This window comes from Bos grunniens, chromosome 6, assembly GCF_055505025.1.
Source record: "Bos grunniens cultivar Pamir isolate PY7600 chromosome 6, Bosgru_T2T1.0, whole genome shotgun sequence".
Taxonomy (NCBI): Eukaryota; Metazoa; Chordata; class Mammalia; order Artiodactyla; family Bovidae; genus Bos; species Bos grunniens.
Window position 1 is genome coordinate 44,840,666 of NC_141170.1, and position 21,198 is coordinate 44,861,863.

Genomic DNA, 21,198 nt, shown 5'->3' on the forward strand with positions numbered 1-21,198 from the left:
TAGTGAAACATGGGACCAAAATCCCAACATCTTCCATAACTTCTTACAGAAAAACCCAAATGATCCTTTTTGGCCAAACCAATACTTTGCTCTTTCTTGGGGTACAACTGTAGACTCTGCTTGGCTGTAACTTAGAGGTGGTTCCTCAGTGACCCTGCCACTCTGCTCATGTGGTCTGTAATCTGACCCTTCTAGTTCTAAATCATCCTGTGACACCCTAGCTTGTGGGGAGCTGACATCATGTTGATCTTGCCTTTGTTGTGTGCATAATAAACTCTCTAAATTCATTTGGGTTTACTGTATTTTCTCCTTACCAGCCAAATCTATGGAAGCATGGCAAGCCAGTGCAGCAGCCACCACCACACTGCTGCTTAGGGATTGCTTGACTGCTTGATGCAAGTAAGAAGTACATTGTAGAGGAAGCTGACATAGTGGGAAACTGCAGCTTTACGTCTGGGAAATGGTGTAAAATGCGTGCCTCAGAACTATCTTGATCAAGGGACAAGAGAGATAGAGCATACCCCCTCAACCCATGTTATTGATTAAGGGATGCCTTGAAGTGACATTAATGGCCAGGTGCTTCTAGCCTGTAGTATGAACTGACAGTGTGTTCAAGCAGTCCAAAGGTATAGATGGTGGCCGTTTTAAATGAAGTTGACATGCCCAGAAATGGATTTAAGGGGATATTGGCAGAGCACTGGCCATGTGTACCACATTCTTGTTGGATCAATGATCAAGCTGAGGGGATATTGTATTATATATAGATTCCAGTGATGATTACCTAAGAATGTTAATATTAACCATCTTCTCAAAGAAGAGACAACCTTAGTGAAATTGTCCCACCTACCCCATCACTTTCTATCATTTTACTTTCTTTTTTTTCCTGTAGTATGAGTTTACATGTCTGTTATCTTTCTTCTTCACATAGCAAGGGCTTTGTATAACTTCTTCACCTCTATATCTACAGGGCCTAGGAGACTGCCTATCACATTGTGAGTACAGACAACAATATACCAATGGATGAATGAATGTATTTTTCAATATGCTTCTGACTAAGGTTATCCAAATCTTCTGTTAAGACTGTGTAATCAGAAAAGCCATTTACAATTGTTAAGTGATAATTTCCTCATTCTAAGCAACTTCTGGATAATAACTACATTATATTAATTTTATTATATCTTTAAGAGACAACAATAATAGTCTTGCACATAGTAGATTTTACATATTATTCAATTTATTAAACTGTTACTTATAAAAGTACATTATTCTCTTTCATTTGTATGACTATTGATGTTTTCAAGTACTTCTATATATGTTTCACATCAGCACTCTGAAATATATTGGTAAGTATTAAAATTCTATCTAGTTTTGCATATAAGGAAGAATATTATTTTCCAGAAATTTGAATGAGTTTTTCCAGTGATGCAAAAGGTAGGGGGTTAATCCATGTCAATCTCCTAACCATTTATTCAGCTCATGTATACTGAAATATCTACTCTAATCTCAACACTATCCTAGGCTCAGGGATTAAAAATATAAAGAACAGTTCCTGAATAAAGAGTAAAGAGTTCATGGTCCAGAAGAGGATGTATATGTCTACAAAACCATTTCCACTGGGTGACCACATAATACAGGGGTTAAGATTTCAGATTCCAGTTGCAAACCAGTTTGGTTCAAATCCTGATATCACTGTTTTCCAGCTCTGTTCTTCATGCTGAGCCAATGACTAACCCTATCTGGGCTGCAATTTTCTCAGTCCCTTAGCAGAAGACTATCCTGAACTTTATAAGTTAGTTATATGATCAAATGAGGCACATAGAACCATACCTGCATGTAGTAAGTTCTTTAAAATATCAACTGCTACTATAAATGCTGAAAGAGAGATCTGCTAGGTGAAATGGATGAAGCAATTAACTATATCTCAGGAAAATGAGAGTAGCATGGACTACCAGAGGAACCCACAGTTGGATAATCATACAAGAAGGAAGACAGAAGACACGAACTTAAGTTATGCCATAAAATTCCATGACTACATTGAGAAACCATAAATAGATTAATGTTTTTATAACATAGGACAAATTAGGGTGGTGGGAAAAGAATAAAATGCAAAATAAGACTGGAATGGACCAATAGAAGATGAACCTGCTATTTTAAGATAAATTTTGATTTGACCCTGTCATTAGTAGGAATCCATGGTGAATTAAAGCAAGGTGAGTAATATAGTCAGATATGTAATATGGGCTTCTTTGGTGGCTCAAATGGTAAAGAATCTGCCTGCAATGCAGGAAACCTGAGTTCAATCTCTGGGTTGAGTAGATCCCTTGAAGAAGGAAATGGCTACCCATTCCAGTATTCTGGCCTGGAGAATTCCAGGGACACAGGAGCCTGGTGGGCTATAGTTCATGGGGTCACAAAAAGTTGGACATGACTGAGCTAATTTCACTCACATGTAATTCAGAAATAAATTCTGGAGTTGTAACAGTACTATGAACTTTCTTTTTGCTTTGCAACATGGAATCTAAGTTGGAGGTAAAGTTTGAAGAAGATCAAGAAACTAATCCAGAGAAGAAGAGATGATGGAAAGACCTGAACTAAATAACAATGAACACAGTTGAATAAAACAGATCTGGTGATGAACTTCATAGGTAAGAGAGAGAGAGAAATGAAAGATGATGAGATTTGGGTCTGGGTCAATAATCTAATGAGTAATGTTTGTAAGAATCATAAAAATTTAAGAAAAGGAAGAGGTTTGGAGAGAATGCAGGAGAAGATAAGAATGTGTACAAAGTATAACTTCAGTTTTAGACTCTAGAACTCTTTCTTTATCAACTGACCCTCCAGGGAAGCCAATGCAGAAGACCTGAGTTCAATCCCTGGCTTGGGAAGATCTCTTGGAGAATAGAATGGCAACCCACTACAGTATTCTTGCCTGGAGAATTCCATGGACAGGGGAGCCTGGTGGGCTACAGTCCATGAAGTTGCAAAGAGTCAGACATGACTGAGCAACCAACACTACACACTACTGGTCTTTCTGCTTCCCAGGTGGCCCTAGTGGTAAAGAACCCACCTGTCAATGCAGGAGATATAAGACACGTAAGTTTGATCCCTGGGTCAGGAAGATCTCCAGCTTTGCTACTGAAAAAGCATGCTTTTACTGGGATTTTATTCTAAATGAAAGGAGACAATATAAGATAAATACAAAGCAGTAAAAGGGTTTGTATATGGCAAAAGTTGAATTCAAAATGAAGAACAAGGTTGCCAGGGTCTGAAGAATCCTTCAGTGCCATCAGTCCAGTGCCAAAGCTCAAGTAAACTTTCACCAAATCCGACACACAGACACACACAAATATTCACAAGTTATATGTGAGTTCAGTGTTTTTGGTTTTTAACAACCAGTATTTAAAGTGTTCTGCACCTCTTAATTGCTCAATAAATATTTCATTTGATGTGATTTGATGGTCAGCTGCTCACATGACATTTAATTCCTTTTTCAGAAGGCTCCAAATAGAACTTTATTGTCTTTACTGCAGAGGAATTCAAAACCAGAATTTTTATTTTGTGCTGGTCACATTTAATGATAATAATCACCTTCAATCCATCATAGTAATTTCATATCTAAGCAAGAGACAGTTCTTGTCTAAAAATTCTAATAAATTTGTTGTGATACAATTGCATTGACTAAGCAATTAACAAGTAACAGGGCTCAGACTACAACCCTGGCATAAACAACAAAGCAATTTAAAGTGACAGAACTGTCAGGTGAGTGAATCTCATTTGACAGTCTTAGCGGGTTTTAATATCTTACTATTTGTGTTCTGGGAATAATGTAAATGAAGCGTGAGAATAGGTTTGTTGAAGGCTTTCTTTCTGCATACTTATTCATGTCATAGCTAGTCATTATGCTGAGGAATTTTAAAACATTACAATGAAATGATATTTACCTTGGCTTGTACTTGTGAAAATGTATGTACATAACATGAAAGCTAAGGTTCAGGTACAGAAAACAAGCTCTTAGGCCGTGGATGAATGTCAGAATCTACACATGATTTATTTAATACCATGGAGCCTATTTTTACAATAAAAAAAAGGTTTCAGGTTTGACATTCATTTACTGGAAATATAGAAAACAATCTTAACCATTGTATGGGCTTCACATTGACATGTATCATGAAACTCATGGGAAAAAATGCTTCCTCTTGGGTTGCATTTGCTGGAGAGTTTATTCTAACTGCATTGTAGATCTAGTTTGTTTTTCTCTCCTGCTAAGTATACATTCCAAGTTGCACACACACTCCGTCCTCAAGCAGTTGTGTTTCCAAACACAATTCTGGCCAAACTGAAAATAGGTTTAACTATTCTCCGTCCTATTAAAAGTGAAGATAGGGACTTGTAAGTAAAATGACACCAGTATAAGAGTTTCTGCAGACAAGAAAGTGTAAGTGTGTTGGGTTTTCCTTCTGTTCCTCTAAACATAAATGGATATCTCCCACTGAGTCATTTCCCAAGGGGGAGGAGCTTACCGACTGCAAACATTGATCACACTGGTTCAACTCACACTGGCTCAACAGACAGGAGCCAAAGATAGGCACATGCCCCAGATACAATTATGTTCAACCAATTACCTTCTCCTGAATTCTTGACTTTAAGAAGTAGTTAATAATATTTATTATGTACCTGGGAAGAAACTGGAAGAAAGTGTAAAAAGAGAGGAACAAAACCAACAACATGAACCTTCTTTTCTCTCTGCCTGGGAAGTTATTTGTCCCCTGAGTGTGTAAGGAAAATCCACTGAAGTTTGAAGTAACATGTCTGATAGAATTTCTTTTTTTTTTTTTTAATTTTATTTTATTTTTAAACTTTACATAATTGTATTAGTTTTGCCAAATATCAAAATGAATAGAATATCTTTTAGAAATCACAATGATGGGAGTCACACTCTAGGTGATAGAACTCTGTGAACCACTTCTGTTATCCATCATGAAGGATGCTTCCTTTTGTGAGTTTATATCTACTATTTGGTAAATATCTAGATGCATCAGATAATATTAAAATTACAATAGTCTTTACCTTGAAGAATTTTAAAAATCTCCAAGGCAGAGATAGTCCATGTTTTCTAATACATATGTCACTTATCACATTTTCAAAATACTTTTTCTTTCTGCCAGGAAAATAAAAATTATCCAACAAAAAGAAAATGGGTCTGTAAAAGTTCTTTGTCTGGCTTTATCAGCAAAGTCTGTCTTCTCTGGGATAGCAAGAGTACAGGAAGATGGAACACATAAGGTAAGTGAAGAAATGTGTGTGTAGCAATCCACAACACAGTAGTTAGAATTTTGAACATTGTAATGTGTTACCCCTCCTCAGAAAGCTGTAGGATATGTTCTCCTTGCCAAAGCAAATTCTGAGATTCCCAAGATAAACGTAACTATGATCCATCAGATGCTTGTGGGTAATTCATAGCCTTGCTTTGAGATATAAATAATGAACAAAACCCGATAGACACTAATGGAAGCCCAGAAACAAGTCATGAAGGAGTAATAAGTTTTCCTTTCTTCTCATGAAACAAATCCAGGTTGTCAAAGGAAACAGTTTTTATGGTTAATGAAGTTACTGGAGTCATGGACATTTTGAGCTCTAGATCATTCATTTAGAAAATTCTCTCATACAAATGAAAGATTCCTAGAAATATGATCGGAGAAGGCGATGGCACCCCACTCCAGTACTCTTGCCTGGAAAATCCCATGGACGGAGGAGCCTGGTGGGCTGCAGTCCATGGGGTCGCTAGAGTCGGACACGACTGAGCGACTTCACTTTCACTTTTCACTTTCATGCATTGGAGAAGGAAATGGCAACCCACTCCAGTGTTCTTGCCTGGAGAATCCCAGGGACAGGGGAGCCTGGTGAGCTGCCATCTATGGGGTCGCACAGAGTCGGACACGACTGAAGTGACTTAGCATAGCATAGAAATATGATAGCAAAGACTAATGTGGTCCATATTTTCAAGAGGCCATAGATGTATAGATTACTCTGATTGTGAAATCTTTCTTAATACTATCATAATTCCCTTTTGTTTTGTCAAGGTGTGAGTAAGTGGACATACAAAGGAAAATCCCATAATATTTAAATATCTGGCAAGGAAATGCACTCTTTTGCCCAGTAAGTAAATTTGACTTTTCTCTCCACAGTATCAATAGAGATGTAATAAGTGAATACTGAATTGAATTGAATATACTATCCGAGGGATGGCTTCAAAGTAACCATCTACTATGGCAAATATCTCAATTTGTGTCATGTGAAATTTTTCTTGTGATAAATATTCCTGTATGCATGCATGTTAAGTCACCTGAGTCATGTCTGACTCTTGGCGACCCTATGGACTGAAGCCTGCCAGGCTCCTCTGTCCGTGGGATTCTCCAGACAAGAATACTGGAGTGAGTTGGCATGCCCTCCTCCAGGGGATCTTACCAACGCAGGGATCAAACCCTCACCTCTTAAGTCTCGTGCATTGGCAGGCAGATTCTTTACCATTAGCACCACCTGGGATGCCCCACTGCCCTCTATAGTGTTTGGTAATTGTATTGGTTAAGAGAAACACACCCTCTCTCATGTAGGTATGATTCCTGTAACTCTGCTTAAAAGACAAGAATGACAATCTCTAAGTAGAAAACTCAAACTCATAATTTTAATCAGTCAATACTGCACAAAATTATCCATGATTTAGATTTCAGGGCATGTATAAATTTTTTTAACAAATGTATTTTAGTGAATAATAAGCTAAAATCAATTTAAGTGAGGAGTTGAATAACAGATACCAAAGTCTGTTCTGAAGAAAGTATCTTAGCAGCTTATGCTCAAAGACTGTGGCTTGGCTGATAATTCTTGTGACAATTAAATCTGGAGGTTTTAGCACTAGCTTTTCAGAGATTGACAGTTGTGGAAATACAAGATGGAAAATGCAGTCTTCAAATTAACTGCTATTTAAGTATTAAATGATGACCATGAGATTAGTAATTAGAGAAGAAAACAAGTTTCTATGTATCATGATATGAATATTGGGGTATTTAATGTTTTCTTTGTGTCCCACAGACTGTGCATGTTTATTTAATAAACAAATCACACTGGTGAGACTGCTTGGAAACTTGAAGCAGCCTTGAAACTTTAAGCAGTCTTGAAACTTGAAACTTCAAGTGGCTGGGGAAATTTGCCTTCTTCACTTTCTCCTCTTTCCATTGTGACATCTAAAACTTCCAAAGGTCCAAGGGCCCCCCCAGGTGTTGACATCTAATTGTGTAGGAGAAAATATCAAATGAATGATCTCACTCTTGTTAACAACAATGATTAAGGAAATCTTCCTTAATCTTCCTGGGGTACTCAGGAAGATTTTTGTTTTGTTTTTTGTTTTGTTTTTTGTTTTGTTTTCGAAACTCTTCAGGGAAAGGAAAACTGAGTAAAAGAGTGAATTGCAAATGGTGGAATTTTAGTCACCCTTCAGGAAGAAAGTTTTGTAAGTGAGTAATCCAAGGGTTCACTGGATTGGGAGAACAGTTTCTGCTGGCTTGTGTAGGATTCAAACTCAAATGCATGTTCCTCTTGGCTTGGAGTAGTATCTAACAGCCCTGCCCCTTGATTATTAATGTGCTAGACAAGAAAGAATTAATAACAATGTGGACAGCAGGAAACATTTCATTCATCGAATTTTTTTACTCTTTCAGTAAATATCTGAGTGTCTGTTATGTTTGATGTTCTAGCCCTGTGGTTCTCAACAGAAGTAATTTTGACCTCCCAGGGGACAATGTCTGGACACGCTTTGGGTTATCACAAATGAGAGGGTGCTTATGGAATCTAGTGAGTAGAAGCCAGGCTGATATTCTACTAAACATCCTACAATATCAGAGAAACCTCCCACAACAAAGAATTGTCCAGCTCCAAATGTCAATTGGAGAAGGAAATGGCAACCCATTTCAGTACTCTTGCCTGGAAAATCCCATAGACGGAGAAGCCTGGTAGGCTACAGTCCACAGGGTCACAAAGAGTCAGACACAACTGAGCGACTTCACTTTCACTTTCTTTCAAATGTTAATAGTGCTGGTGTTGAGGAGCCCTGCTCTAGCGGATATAATAAACAGGACAAATAATCTTTCCTATACTTGTTGCCACCTATTATCACTATAATAGTTTAAAAGACTGTCTAGCTGCCATTTTTTCCCTATGGAAATCCCAAATTGGGAGGCATATTAATACTTGACGCAGGTGACAGTTAAAGTAACTGACAGTTACTGACCACCTTTTTTGGCCAAATGCTATGCAATGTTACGTATTATGAGGCATAGTCATATCTCTTTCAGTGCGGTACATGCATTTCTTTCTAACTTGACCAGCACCTTTTGAGGCCATTATGACAGAGTCCTTAGGGCAGAAGTTACAATCCCAGCATCCTATACCAGCAATAGCTTTTCCATTTTCTTCTAACTCCTTGGATTCACAGTATGACTCTATCATTTGTTCCAGACACCTTCTACACAACTGTTGGCCAAATTCTTCCAAAATGTAAAGAAGTTTGTGATGTCCTTCATATCGTCAAAGGACTTCTACCAACCTTAATTGTCTGCAGAGCTTTACCTGGGGACTAACCAGGTGGCACCAGTGATAAAGAACCTGCCTACCAATGCAGGAGACCTAAGAGATGCAGGTTTGATCACTGGGTCAGGAAGATCCCCTGAAGAAGAACATGGTAACCCACTCCAGTATTCTTGCCTGGCGAGCTACAGTCCATAGGGTTACAAAGAGTCGGACACAACTGAAGCTACTTATACACACACAAGTTTTACCTTCTGTTTCCAAGATCATTGCCTAAAGGAAACTTGCATGCTGCATGCTAAGTTGCTTCAATCGTGTCCTACTCTGTTCAACCCCATAGACGGCAGCCCACCATGCTCCACTGTCCACAGGATTCTCTAGGCAAGAATACTGGAGTGGGTTGCCATTTCCTTCTCCCAAGCAGGCTACCTTCCAGCCTCACGCATGCAAGCCCACATGAGCACACATGCACACACATGCTCACTTGCTGCCCCGGCTCGGGGAGGGCGCCACAAGGAAACTTGAAGTTATACAATTTGCCTTTTAATAACCATCTCAACACATGATCTTTGATTCCTTTTAAGAGATCCAGAGTACCTTCTACCAGTCATCATGGGTCAAAATTCTTCATTAGAACGTGAAATAAAGATAGGGAGAGAAGCCACAGACAGCATGTATTTAACTTGAGATACAGTAAAATTCTAATCAGCTGATGGCTCTCGGAACCTGTGAATAAATATGGATGATACATCACTTCTAAAAAGATCAATGACTGGTGGATAGATAGATTACTTTAATGGATTTATTTTTTGTATTTATGAAAGACATGAACTCGCTAGGTACATTGAATGCACTGGATGGCACACCCAGGACACAAAAGAATCTTGATAGGCTGAAGAGATTGAAGTAAATCTTACAATATGAAATTTCACAAGGATAATACTTGCAACAGGATTAAGAGCATCATAAGATAGTGTTTCAGAGCACAAACACTAGAGCAGGGATATTGGGGTTCAAATTCTAGTACCATCACTTGTAAGTAGCTGTGTAACTTTTGGCAAGTCATTTGACCTCACTGTGACTTGCTTTCACTATCTATAAAATGGAGTTAATTATAGTTTCCATTTCATAAGGTTGTTTAAGAGTTAAATAAGTTAATGCATTAGAAAAGTGCCTGACATAAAGTGAGTGCTATGTTAAGTGTAGTGATGGAGGGGGCATGATTTCCCTGCAGCAAATGTGCAGGAAAACATAATTAGGGGAGAAGAGGTTAGTCAAACTCAATTTGAGTTTTAAAAATGAGATTCGTATTCAAAATTAAAGAAATAAAAAGTGTCTGTGCATTTAGGCTGCATCATAGATGAATAGTAATTAGATCAAGAAAGGCAATAGTCTTTTGCTCTCTTATTCAAACCACATCAGGATGATAGGTTAAAGACAAAGTAAAGGACATACGAAGGAGAGAATGCAAGAAAGAGAAGAGACTCAAAGCCACATCCAGTGAGGAATGACTGATTCAAAGGCAATGTGGAAGTTCGGCCTAAGAAAAAAAAATCTCGCCAGAGAAGTGGAGGACATGGGGGCCATCGTTAATTATCCAAAGAGCTGTGCCATGCAGAGAGGTTAGATTAGATCCATATAACCACTAATGGCTACAATTAGGAAGGGAAATGACAGGGAAATTAAATTCGGCTCATTATATTTTTTAAAGTTTCCTTTAAGACTATTTCAAGGCTTCCCAGGTGGTGCTCGTGGTAAAGAACCCACCTGCCCAATGCAGGGGACTTGAGAGACGTGGGTTTGATCCCTGGATGGGGGAAGATCCCCCGGAGGAGGAAATGACAACCCACTCCAGTATTCTGGCCTGGAGAATCCCATGGACAAAGGAGCCTGGTGGGCTAGAGCCTGTGGGTCACAAAGAGTCGAACACAGCTAAAGAAGAGATTTTGCACAAAGAACATTTCAGAGATGAAAAGGCAAGCTTCAAAACGTATAGCATTCCTTTCCTGGACCTGTTCAAGAACAGAGTTGGTGAAGCAGCAGATTATCTTACTCTTAATGATGGGTCAAAGAGCTGATGGAGAGTGGGGAGTTGATAAGGGAGGCAAGACCAGGAGTGATGATGTTTCTGGATTATAGGTCTCTGGGCTGGAAGAACCTCTATCCAAAGCCACAAGCAAAGCAGCAAAGTTGTGAGAAGGGAGTCACACAGCATCCAAATCCAAAGAAGAGTGAGGCTGACAGTGAACTAATAATCCACACATTAGGTGGCCAAATCCAAAGGAAAATAATCTCAAAAATACAACTGGCCACTGAAGATTCGCTTCAGATGCTCCCTCCTCAGAAAAGGCATCTTCCAACCACAGTATTGGTTAGTCCCTCACAGACCTTCTCTCTAGCATTACTATGTCCTGTGTTTTGTTTCTTTGTTTTCACTTATCTCCCTCTTAAATTGTTTCCCCTTCTATGTAAGTTTTCATGAGAGTAGGAACCTGTGTATGTTTTGCTTTCCACTATATGCCCAGCACCTAAAAGAGTGCCCAAAATATAGTATGTACTCAGTAAGCATTTATTCAAAAAGTAAATAAATGAACATCCAGATGGATAGACAGCTAAAAAACAAAGGCAGCCAGAGGCAGTAGAGGTCATTGAAAACAAGCTGTTTCTCTTTCCAGAAATAACTCCAGAATTAATGAGTGAACACCTGGTTCCCATATTCAAGCCTAATGGTTTGGGGATAAGTAATGTGTCCTAGACAATTAAGGATACTTGAGGAAATTGAGAGTAAAATAGTCTATGAAAGTTTCAGACACTAGAAGTGGAGGGAGACATGGTAGACCACATCACACCCCTATATCACAGGTTTTCAAGTCTCATCCCATGCCAGCGGCACCAGAATTACCCAGGAACTTGTTGGAATGCAAATACTTAACCTCCTAATTCAGACCTATTGAACCCAACTCCAGGAATGAAGCCAGCAATCCTTGTTTCAACAGATCTTCCATAGGTGGTTATCATGAATGCCACAGTTTGAAAACCACTGAGCTACAGTAGCTTCTGAGGCCCTTTCAATGAGCCATGATTTTTGTAAGAAATAAAAAGTTCATGAATAAGCTCCGAGTCGAAATAAAAACTCCTAAAGCATTCCTAATCAAAGTGAACATGGAACAATAGCAACTAGAAGAATTTCTCAGGGTATTAATGCTTGGCTTGTTCTGAGAAGAAAATCCTTCTTTTAGGAAAATGCTAGATTTAACATTTATTTTCTGCAAGAGTTCTTGGAGCCTTGATACTAATAGAAGCTATGACTCTCTAAGAAAATGTAGCCATGATACATCTTATTTTCCCCATGTATTTGATCAGTAGTTTCCAATCCCCGTTCTCACAGTGCATAGTGTAGGAAAAGCATTTTGTAGATAGTACTAAATACTAATTTTTTATAAAATATTTAGTATTTTCCTAAATACTATCTAGGAAACACAACTCAAGGATGATACCTTTAAAAAAATTAGGGATGATACCTTGTTTGAGAGCCCAGTCTCCAAAAACAGAAGAGTCACTGGCACAATCCAAGGGTCAAGTTTTTGCCCATGATTAACCACGTCTATATGTTCAAATACTGCTTTCTATCAGTAGGAAAATTTTGCTCCAATATCAGATGAGATTGATATATACATTTCTAGAGAAGTATATCGGAGAAGGCAATGGCACCCCACTCCAGTAATCTTGCCTGGAAAATCCCATGGATGGAGGAGCCTGGTAGGCTGTAGTCCATGGGGTCGCTAAGAGTCGGACATGACTGAGCGACTTCCCTTTCATTTTCACTTTCATGCATTGGAGAAGGAAATGGCAACCCACTCCAGTGTTCTTGCCTGGAGAATCCCAGGGACGGGGGAGCCTGGTGGGCTGCCGTCTATGGGGTCGCACAGAGTCGGACACGACTGAAGCGACTTAGCAGCAGCAGCAGCAGCAGAGAAGTATATTCTCCACTAATGGTAATGTGAACAGGTGTGCCAGTAAGTCTAGGGTTGTTTTCTAGATCATGAGTAGCTTGGACATTTCCATATTTTTTGTACTCATTTAAGTGAACAATGGAAGAGAGTTTTGTTTTCTTCCCTAGTTTAAAGAAGCTAAAAGTGAACTCAGCTGTGATTCATTAAACAGTCTTACCTGTGTCAAGCATTAGAAAATTGCATTTCAGCTAAGGACATGAACATATTATATGGGTTACAGTGATGGTAAACAACTTTTCAATTAATTTATTTAAGCATTTACAATTTTAATTTCAAAGCAAAAGGAACAATATGGAATGTTGAATGAAAATAATTAATCTGTATACATGACATTCATTAAAATACAAGAAAAATTCAATGCTGTGTCCCCAAAAGTACCTTCAAGCTGTGCTAGGGAAGACACCAGAAGCTTCCTGGGTTCTATAAAGTACACCAAGGGAACTTAATGAACACTAATTAATTGGAGTAATATTTAGTTGCATTTCCAATTAACTCCTGCAATGAATGTTTGTAAAAGAGAATATGGATGCTTAAAGACAAGTCTATTATTTATTAGGTGTTATTTATTTATGCCTCCAACTTTATCGAAAAATAATTGATTCAAACCACAGTGCAAGTAATCAATGCAATAAAACTATTTTCAAAAGCACAGAAAAAAAAAAAATGAGTCAGGCAGTAATTGGGAAAAAAGAGGGAAAGGAAAGGAATCATAGAATAAAAATAAAGATAAAGGACACACATACACACACACACACACACGTATATGATGATGAATTGCAAATTTTTCATTAACTACTGAAAAGAAGTTTATCATTGGGACTTGCCTGGTGGTCCAGTGGTTAAGACTTTGAATTTCCCCTGCAGGGGAGATAGATTCAGTCCCTGGTTGGGGAACTAAGATCCCAAATGCTGCATGGTGCAGCCAAAAAAAATTTTTTTACAATTAAAAAAACAAACATATCAGTAGACAAAGTTAATTTTAACCCTAAATTCTGAAAAAAAAAATATGAGGACATGGATCCTCATATAAGACATGTGATAAATTTATATATGATATCCTTAATTGCTGTTTCATTAAAAAGTATGGAGATCTACTACATGGGACCATTTCCCAGATGACTGCAGTAAAATCCAAGGATAGAGTTTTATAATGTTGTTCTACAGGATATAGGCCAGTATATACAGATCTATGTGAAGAGTTGACTCATTGGAAAAGACCCTGATGCTGGGAGGGATTGGGGGCAGGAAGAGAAGGGGAAAACAGAGGGTGAAATGGCTGGATGGCATCTCTGACTCAATGGACATGGGTTTGGATAAACTCTGGGAGTTGATGATAGACAGGGAGGCCTGGCGTGCTGCGATTCATGGGGTCACAAAGAGTCGGACACAACTGAGCAACTGAACTGAACTGAGCTAAACTTATATAGATCTAACTTGCTATAGGTGTAAGGCTTAGAATCAGGATTTATGGATGACATAATTCTTAGAGCAACTCACTCGAATACTAAGGATCTTAACTGCGTGCTGCAGTCCACGGGGTTGCAAAGAGTCAGACATGACTGAGTGACTGAACTGAACTGAACTTTTGGCAGGAGCCAAGACAGATCATTCAAATATAGGGGTGCTATCAAGCATTTGAAGTTTGCACATTCTGTATTATCAATTGAGTCTTATACTGTTGGATACATATCCAATGACAGTATTCAGATAAGGTTAAATATACTACAAAGAAGAAATGGTTACTTCTACTGGACAAATCAAGTTAAACTTAAAGATGTTGAATATCCCTTACAAGTAAGGTAGATTATATCTGTTTACCAAGATGGTAGATCAGGCTTTGAGAGATTTTCTGATTCATTTATGGACCAATTTCTGGCATCATTGACGCTACAGTGACTCACTAAATTTATTTTGCCAGTTGACTAGATTGAATAAAGCTTTCACATTTGGACATGAAGGTATTCCCAATTAATTTTTGTTGCCATAATCCTAGCAATGTATTCCATGTAGCAAATACAGTACCCAACAAATATCTTGGAAAGAATAACTATTATTCAGGTGTTTTGGAAAACAGATTATGTTAGGAGACTTGTTCACTTATTCAATTAATATTTATTATATCACTTCCCTATTCTGAATACTATACTAGTTATACAATGATGATCTAGGCATATTTCGTCTCTGTTCTTACAAAGATCACCAATAAATAATTGTGCCAATTAAGATTTTCATTCCAATTGTGATGATTTTACAAAAGAAAAATGGAGGCTGCTAGAAGAGAAAATAGAGCAGAAGAAATATTACAACCACCAGCTTTTGGGGAGTTAAGATTTTGTGGATAATATTCTCAAGAATGGTGGGAGTCAGCTCACCTGAGTGCCACAAATATTTTTTAAGTATTTCCTATGTTATAGCCTTGAGATCATCACTGTGGGGTATAGAGATAATTAAAATGCAACCTCTACACTTAATAATCTCAAAAATCCAGTAATAAAGATGTAATCTAGCTGTAATCTAAAGAAAAATTTGTTAGCTTCCTGCAAAGAGATCATAAGTCCACTTGTAAAGTTCAGAGGATGAAAAGTTCCTCATATACAATGGAATCCTATTCATCCATAAAAATGAGTGAAATAATGCCATTTTCAATGACATGGAATGATCTAGAGATTGCTAAACTAAGTGAAGTCTGACAGAAAGACAAATATCATGTGATTTTGCTTATATGTGTAATCTTAAAAGAGTGGTATAAATGAGCCAATTTACAAAATAGAAATTGAGTTACAGATATAGAAAACAAACATGGTTATCAAAGGGGAAAGGTGGGGGGAAGGTTAAATTGGGAGACTGGGACTGACATATACATACTACTATATAAAATATATAAAGTAGTAACTGATAAGAAGCTATTATATAGCACAGGAAGCTGTATTCAATACTCTGTAATGACCTGTATGGGAATAGAATCTAAAAAGGAGTGGGTATATTTATATGTATAACTGACTCACCTGGCTGTGCAGCAGAAACCAACACAACATTGTAAATCAACTATGTGCACATGTGCTCAGTCACTCAGTCATATCCGATTCTTTGTGACCCCATGGACAGACGCCTGTCAGGCTCCCCTGTCCATGGAATTTTCCAAGCAAGAATGCTAGAGTAGGTTGCCATTTCCTACTTCAAAAAAAAAGTTCCTCATAGCTGAGATGATTAGAGAGTTTTATGAAGTAAGAGACATTTGTAATGGCATTAAAGAATGCATATATGAAGCAATCTAAATGTCCACTGATGGATGAAACAGATAAAGAAAATGTGGCATGTAGATACAATGGAATATCATTCAGCCTTTACAAAAAGGAAACTCCATTTGTGACAACACGGATGGACCTGGAGGACAATAAGCTAACTGAAATAAGCCAGTCACAGAAAGGCAAATACTGTGTTATCTCAATCTAAATAGCCAAACTCACAGAAGGAGAGTAGAATGGTGGTTTCCAGAACCTGGAGGAAGGGGAAAACGAGGAGGTAATGGTCAAAAGGCAAAATGTTTCTGCTACACAAGCTAAGAAAGTTCTGGAGATCTGCTATATAGCATAGTGCCTACAGCTAACAATAACATGGGCATGTGTGTGTGTGTGTGTGTGTGTGCTCACTCAGTCACTTCAGTCATGACCAGCTGTGCAACCCTATGGATTGTAGCCCGCTAGCTTCCTCTGTCCTTAGGATTCTCCAGGCAAGAATATTGGAGTGGGTTGTCATTCCCTCTTCCAGGGGATCTTCCAGGAATTGAACCTGCATCAGTGTCTTCTGCATTGCAGATGGATTCTTTAACCACTGAGCAATCAGAGAAGCCCTAATATGTGCTTAAAATTTGTTAAAACGTAGATCTCATGTTAAATATTCATATCATACACACACCAAAAAAATGATGATGATGATGATGATGATAAGGAGGGCAGGAAGAAACTTTGGGAGATTATGGATGTCCATAGCCTTGATGGTGGTGATGGTTTCACTGGTATGTACATAGCCCCAGACTCACCAAATTGTATGTGTTAAATACATACAGCATGTACATGTCAATCACACCTCAGCAAAGTAGTTCAAAGACAAAAAGAAATAGTGCCTATGCAGAATGCTGATAGGAAAAAAAGAGGAGAAAGGATTTTAGCTGACAGAGAAACAAAAGCAAGGGGATGGCATGAGGAAACCTGGGCTACAGGCAGCTGTTAGTAGGCACAGATGAAGGATATGGGTAAGTTAATCAGGGAAAAAGGCAGGACAGGTGTGTTACAGCCAGTTCAGGAAACTATTAGGTGCCAGGCTACAAAGTCTGTTCTTCATTCAGTAGGTGATGGAAACCCACTGGAGACTTTTGATCAGGAGAGTGAAATGATAAAAAAGGAGCTTCAAGAACCTTAAACTCTGTAGGGTGAATTTGAGAAATGTGAGACCAAAGGTAGTCAGACCAGCTGGTAGTCCAGACAAAAGGTAATAAGGGCCTGAACTATGACAGCAGGAATGGAAATGAGAAATTAGTAAAGAATGTTGAGCTCCAAACCCATTAGGTACCACCTGCAGTAACTGATCTGATCACAGCAGCAGTGACACCTCCATTAACTCTATTGCTTTGTGTCTCCAACAGCATAAGAACTGATTGGTCCTCGGAGCCACTCCTAAAGCAAATGCAAGCTTATTCTGCCACCATCTGCATGGATGTATTCAACTACACATGACCACCCATGCCGTTTTTGACTTAATATTTTTATGTTTTTTTTAATTTATTTTAATGGGAAGATAATTATTCCACAATGTTGTGATGGTTTCTGCCATTCATAAACATGAATCAGCCACAGATATACATGTGCCCCCCCATCCGAACCCCCAAATCACATACTACGTCCACATTGCAACATTTATCTCATTGGGCTCTTTTGCAAGTCCTCAATGTTATGAAAATTTGCTTAATTTTTTCCACTTCTTTCTCTGCTCTATTTCAAAAAGAACTTTACTTTCTTCTTAACAACCATAAATTTCTACTTCCTTACCGGACATCATCCCTTACCTCTCAAAACCTTAGTTACAAATACAAGTTACAGTGGCATATCAAGGAAGAAAGAAATTCCCTATTCAAAGAGTAACTAGTAAATAAAAAGTTAGAAAGTGTCCAAGAAAGTTGGGGCATTTGTAGCCACAGAGGTGCCTCTATTTCCTAAAGAACAGACCTTCCAATAACATGCTTTGTTACTGGAAACTTTATTCAGTTCAGTGCAGTTCAGTTCACTTCAGTTACTCAGTCATGTCCAACTCTTTGCGACCCCATGAATTGCAGCATGCCAGGCCTCCCTGTCCATCACCAACTCCCAGAGCTCATTCAAACTCATGTCCATCAAGTCGGTGATGCCATCCAGCCATCTCATCCTCTACTGTCTCCTTTTCCTCCTGCCCCCAATCCCTCCCAACATCAGAGTCTTTTCTAATGAGTCACCTCTTCGCATGAGGTGACCAAATTATTGGAGTTTCAGCTTTAGCATCAGTCCTTCCAAAGAACACCCAGGGGTGATCTCCTTTAGGATGGACTGGTTGGATCTCCTTGCAGTTCAAGGGACTCTCAAGAGTCTTCTCCAACACCACAGTTCAAAAGCATCAATTCTTTGGCGCTCAGCCTTCTTCACAGTCCAACTCTCACATCCATGCATGACCATAGGAAAAACTATAGCCTTGACTAGACAGACCGTTTTTGGAAAAGTAATGCCTCTGCTTTTGAATATGCTATATAGGTTGGTCATAACTTTCCTTCCAAGGAGTAAGCGTCTTTTAATTTCATGGCTGCAGTCACCATCTTTAGTGATTTTGGAGCCCAGAAAAATAAAGTCTGACACTGTTTCCACTGTTTCCCCATCTATTTCCCATGAAGTGATGGGACCAGATGCCATGATCTTCATTTTCTGAATGTTGAGCTTTAAGCCAACTTTTTCACTCTCCTCTTTCACTTTCATCAAGAGGCTTTTTAGTTCCTCTTCACTTTCTGCCATAAGGGTGGCATCATCTGCATATCAGAGGTTATTGATATTTCTCCTGGCAATCTTGATTCCAGCTTGTGCTTCACCCAGCCCAGCGTTTCTCATGATGTACTCTGCATAGAAGTTAAATAAGCAGGGTGACAGTATATAGCCTTGACCTATTCCTTTTCCTGTTTGGAACCAGTCTGTTGTTCCATGTCCAGTTCTAACTGTTGCCTACTGACCTGCATATAGGTTTCTCAAGAGGCAGGTCAAGTGGTCTGGTATTCCCATCTCTTTCAGAATTTCCCACAGTTTCTTGTGATCCACACAGTCAAAGGCTTTGGCATAGTCAATAAAGCAGAAATAGATGTTTTTCTGATGGTAAAACCAACAACAAAGAAGGCAAACAGCTACTGTTTTGAAACACAGGCTTGGATGTCAGACTACTTTTGTTCCTTGGCTCATTCATTTATAGCTGTGAGATGTGGGTAAAATAATCCAAGCCTTCTCCAGGCCTCAATTTTCTTGTCTAAAAATGGGAATATTATACTAACTTTATTTTTTTTGAGGATTATACAAAATGATCTACATAAAATGCTTTAGTACAGTAGCAAGCCACTCCAAAAGAGTGATTATGATTACAAATTTTTACTTTGTATAATATCAATCATCACCATGAGAGAAGTCTTCTATCTTCTTTTCCCTCTATGGAAAAATGATTGGATATAATCTCAGTCTAGCTTAGGATATCCATATCTTTTTAAGATCATCTACAACACAGTGACTCAGAGGCCATGTCATTCAACACATAGAATCCTAGAACACAATCGCTTCCCCAAAGTCATTCATCTTCCTGAGTCACTTAAGATTTTCTTAGAGCTAAGATGCCCGTGATTTCCACTTTCATCCTCCATGTTAAGTAAAAAATATACAAAAGAATTTTGTTCAAAGACAGTCTGTTAAAACATAAGCTCATAAGCTAACAGAAAACTTTGGGCATAGATTTTGCTTTTATTTTAAATTTATAAATATTTCCATTCCATTTATTTCACATGATACTGCTTCACCTTGACAACACATTTTTTCTCATAACCTAACAAAAATTTGACACTTTTTAATATATACCATGATTATGTCCTTGGATGTATAAACGCAAACACCCTCTATAGCAGTTTTTGCCAAGACATGTTCTATAGAATTGTCCCCTGAGGTGTCTTTTCTCAAAGCTAGTCAAACAAATGTGGAAACTGCTGTATTCCCCATGCACCCTCCTTTAGAAATTTACAATAAATACCAACATTTTAAAGGCTCTTAGAAATCTCATCAAAATGAAACATATTAAACTATGTTTCACTCAGAGGGCTTTTTTTAAGGTAACAGATTTTTTCATATTACAAACAACAATAACTACATTGAAAAAATAATATTTTAGAAATTTTGAATCATCCAAATTTTAATTAAGGCATTGTGATTCCTCGGATTACTTTTCAGAGTAAGTAAACTGAGAAACTATGCAAGAGATTGAAGGCAGTTATGTAGGTCTTAAACATTGTTCACCACTGATCTTTTTAAGGGATTGCTATTTCAAAAATTATTGAAATAAATTATCATAGTGATCAGAATTTAATTAAAAAGTAAATAGAGTGAATATTTCATGGTTTGCATGAATATTGCATATTGATATGCAAATTATGGGTAGAAATTATTTTTAATTGCTGTCTTAAAATCTCAGTAGGGCTATCAGAAGGAAACTTTCAATTTTTTTTATTTTTACTTTTGCTCTGATCATTGGAAAAGACATTTTATACCTACTGTGTGCCTGGGCATTTGACATTTGAAAAGTCCCATAAAGAGATTCTAAGAGCCTTCAATCATCACATAACTGTTTTCTACTAATCATTGATATGAAAGGGGGCTTCAAAATGAATAAAAGGCCTTCCTGAAGTATGTTAACTTTTGATCTTCACTTGATCCTAAGGGAGAGACAAACAAAGAACAGTTTCTCTTTCAGGTTCAGCTAAGCAGTTTTTCAGATACATGTGCTAAGAGCACATGGTTAAATGTTTCCGCAAAAGGGATCCCAAATTCTCCAGGGTCAGCAACTTAAAAAAAAAAAAAAAGGTACTGTATGTATTGATTTAATAATATCTCTCAAAAAAAAAAAAATAATATCTCTCACGAAGCCCTGCAGCACAACAGTGGGTGAAAGGACTGTATGTTTTCATCACGTTCTGAATGAATGAGGTCCTGCCTAAAACTGGAACACAAGTACTTAAAGAAAAAGTAAATAAAAAAGAGTAAGAGAACTAACTTGGAGTGAAAGGAAAAAACTTAGGATGTGGATGAAAACATTTTCAAACTTTCAAATCTGGTGCCTTTTTCAAAGTTTTTTTATTAATAAATGAAAGCCTTTGTAACATAGTATTATATCTGGAAGTCTGATAAAGAATGTTTAATATTCATTCACATTTTTTAAGTGGTATTCCCTCATGGTTTGACTGTACATGGTCAAACACTACAGGTTCAATAAAGAAATAACACGACATTCTGATGGATTTTCTTTTATTTTATTCACTTTCCTGCTCCAGTTATTCTCCATTTTCACC